The sequence below is a fragment of the Limulus polyphemus genome, unplaced genomic scaffold (assembly GCF_000517525.1).
Source record: "Limulus polyphemus unplaced genomic scaffold, Limulus_polyphemus-2.1.2 Scaffold11065, whole genome shotgun sequence".
Taxonomy (NCBI): Eukaryota; Metazoa; Arthropoda; class Merostomata; order Xiphosura; family Limulidae; genus Limulus; species Limulus polyphemus.
Window position 1 is genome coordinate 1 of NW_013676675.1, and position 3,945 is coordinate 3,945.

Consider the following 3,945-nt stretch of genomic DNA (forward strand, 5'->3'; position numbering starts at 1 on the left):
GTTTATATTAAGATAAATATATAATAACAAATTCTTTACAATACTTAAAACATCGTAATTACAGTGCGATGGCCATAATGACTTTGTAGGAAGAGGTAGCGGCGAAATTAGTGGTGGTGTGGTGCTCTCTCCTAGGCGCTTTCAACACCCAACTCTTAATGTCTTTCCACGTTGTTTCACGAGATTAATTAATAGATGGTCATTGGCAGCAATTGAAAGGTCACTGATCAAAGTAGGAAGTTGGTATAACTCAAGAAACGGCTCTTCATTCCAGCTTTATGGTGGTTATTGGAGAAGAAATTTCAGCTGAATTTATGTAGTATTGCAATAGTGGCTATTTTTTTCTCACTGTATTGCTTCATAGAGAGTGCTCGCCAAATCTTTCAGATATATACAATTGTGTGACCTCCCCTCTAGTGTGTATGTTGCCTTATAGTATGTTTAATATTTTTTTTTTCTTTCTGTGTAAGGACGTGGCGTCATCTACGAATGTAGTTAACGTTAACTTTCTATAAAGGTAACAAATGCTAAATGACAGGAATAATGGGTGTGGAGGGGGTTGTTCCAAACTATCACCCCACAAAGTTTGGTTGAGATTGGCCCAGTGAGTAGAAGTAATTAGATAAAGGACAAACAGACAGATACAGATTTTTGTTCTTGTATGTGTATATATATATATATACACATATATATATATATATAGATAGATAGTAACTGAGAACTGCACTTCAGCTATAGAAAGCCCAGGCGGGTTGGTAATCAAGTTCGCCAACAAATGGAGCTCTACCATTTAACCAAGACGTAATTATGTATATATTGTACTTTTGACTCGATTTCTTTTTCATAATTAAAACTTGACGAGCAGTGGAGAAAGATGCATCAGACACTTGTATCTTAGATTGCAGTAAAACGTACAGGGATTTTATTGGAATTAGTATTTTTAAATTGAGGTAAGTCGATATTCTTGTGTTATATTTACAGACCTAGTCACTAAGCATTAACCCCTAAGCTTACAATAATGATAGCTAATCCTTAAGTTGTAAAAAAGTTGAAGAAGTAATGACTATTGTATTTGTTGTACAACAAACATATACCAAGATCTATTCTTGATAGGCAAAGTTTTTTTTTACACTACTATAAGGCTTTCAAATACATTACTTAAGTTGAAAGTTTCAAAAGTTACATTTGTATACATTATGAATTTATCACAATTATACAAAGATGAAAAATAAGTGCTTGTGGTGTAGTGGCTATCACATCCGCCTAACACGCGGAAGGTCCCAGGTTCAAGCCCTGGCATGCACAAAGGAATTATTTTCTTAGGGGTTAGCGCATTCAGCTGTCTGACACGTGTTTTTTCTCTATCTTATTTCTTGTTCAGTTAATGGCTTTCGCGTGTAGTTTTTATTTCAATATATAAAATTGATGAATATATAAGCATAGTCTCTTTATGTATGTGCCAAAATTAGTCAAAAACTCAGAGGAAATTAAAACCATGAAGAACACAAAAGAATAATAATCTTGTTGTCTACGAGACTCAAATTAGGTTTGCTTGGAGTTGTAAATTGTGAGTCGAACGTATAGAATTACGTGAAAGAAACGAAACTTCAATCAGGGGTATTAAATAATGTTGACATCTTTCATGACATAAAATGAAATTCTGTGCCTGCCAGAATTTGAACCTGGGAACTTCCGGGTGTTAGGCGAATGTTTTTTTTTCTCCTCTTTATTAACTCACCCTCGTAGAGAAGGTGTAAACAAACATACATCAGTTATTCAACACATCTCATGACAATGTCGATACAAATCTGGATAGTAATAAAAAAATACTTACTTAAATTACATACACAGAAAGTTAGTAATAACAAAAGAAAATTTTGCAAAAATTAATAAAAATAAAATGATCTAAACTGTTAAAAACGAAAAATCAAATAATAATATTATACCAAATCACGACATAGGATGTAACCATAAACACCTTCACTTACCAAATACCCAGAATCGCGATAAATATTATAAAAACCTGACAATTTGTATCGTAACCGAAACCATAAAAAATCGAAATAAATTTAGCTTTAAATTGAGCTTTAAAGATATTCACAAAATGAACACCAACGCCAACTTACTACGAGCAGAATAAACCACAAACTTAGCTATACACGAACACAAGCGTAACAATCTGAAGTGATTCGAACTCAAATGGGGTAAAATTCCAAAGAAAGCCACCTGTTCTTTTTCTTGGTCCATTATGCTATGGCCTAAAACTATCTTCAACAAACTAAAAACTAAATTCCACATATCTTGTATTTTGGAACATTGGAAAAACAAATGAGCAATAGTTTCTCTATCCACACCACAGAAGGAACATAAGCTTCTCCAAAACTGATGCGGTACATGGGGGTGAAAATTATTCTGTAAAGCAATAAATATCTTTCGCAAGGAAAGACCCTGAAATAAACTAAACTCCAAACCATTATTACGTGTAAAATACAAAACATGTGTGGGGAAGCGTCCCCCCTGAAGGTAATCGAGAAGAAAGACAGGATGTCCAATCTTTGGGTAGAGCCGAATAAAGTTGACGGAAACGTTTACCAACAAATTCCTTGGTGAGATCACTATTATTAGTCAATACCAATTCAATAATCGCCCATTCCTTGAAAAAACGGGGGATAATTTCATAATGTAAATGACGAAGACGCGTGATACCTGCTGCTACAAATTCAGTAAAATAAAATGTTCGCCTACGATTATCCACTAAATTAGGGTTGAGAAACAAAGGTAGTTCGAAAAATTTCCATAATCTCGTCTAATGGTCTGCGAGTAAACCCATCCGAAAATTATCCATCCTTTAAAATCTCAGCGATATACGGAGGTAAAAGGCGCAGCAATCGGGGAACCATTTGACATGAAAATACACCAGTATCGAGTTGCAAATCACCATAAAGACCAAAATAAAAATATAATAACAAACTTAAACCATCAAGACACTGTCTCGATAAGCAATTCTGAAGCAGTTTCAATCTTTAGATATATTTAGGGAGACGAATATCTACAAAGTTGAGTCCCCCTTCGTATGTATGTATGTATTTCCATATAATGATCAAAAACTCCTTGCGTAATAAAGTAAAAGTGGATACCATAGTACAGAGGCAACCAAAGCATTAATAATCAACACTCTACCTTTCAGGGATAATTCTCTATACCTCCAAGATGTTAAAATACGAGTGACTCGTCCACAGATATCTTGCCAATTCGTACCGTACATCGCAACTCTATCGTGGTGAAACTATACCAAGAACCGTGAAAACTTGTGAAGAAATGGTAATTCCCTCAAAAGTCTCCACTCCCCGAGAACCCCAACTCCCTAGTCACAGACCTCTGCTCTTATCACGATTAATCAGACTACCTGACGCTCTCCCATATAGTTACCAAATTTGGAGAACAGGAGTTATAGAAGAGACGTCACTAAGCGCCAAAGAAGTATCATCAACATGTTGAAACATAAGACTAGTACGAGAAAATAATGTAACTCCGAAAATATCATTATGCCGAACAATCATATAATGTAAAGGTTTTGCACAAAGAATGTATAATATTGCCGACAGAGGACACCCCTGGTGAAGCTCTCGAGTAATATTGATAGTGTTAGTAAAATAACCATTATATTTAATAATACTAGAAATACCGGAATAAAAAAGTTTTAGCCACTGCAGGAAATTGACCCCAAAGCCACAACGCTGAAGCAAAGGAAATAAGTAATCGTAATCAACACGATCAAAAGCCTTCATTTGATCAATCTTGAGTAAAATCCCATCTTTTTGTGTTCGCTCTAAATAGTCCATTAACAATTTCAAAAGGAGGGGCACCTCAACCAGATCCCTAACAGGGACACAACCAGGCTGGTCGTGTGACACGAGACTCGCTATGACCAGAGACAAACGAGTC

General features: G+C 35.3%; 1 non-coding gene across 1 annotated transcript; it reads left to right on the plus strand.

Annotated features, from left to right (window-relative positions):
• The first annotated feature begins 1,232 nt into the window (after positions 1 to 1,232).
• Trnav-aac lies at positions 1,233 to 1,305 on the plus strand. Its single transcript has one exon. It is a non-coding gene; the product is annotated as a tRNA-Val (tRNA).
• Positions 1,306 to 3,945: the final 2,640 nt, after the last annotated feature.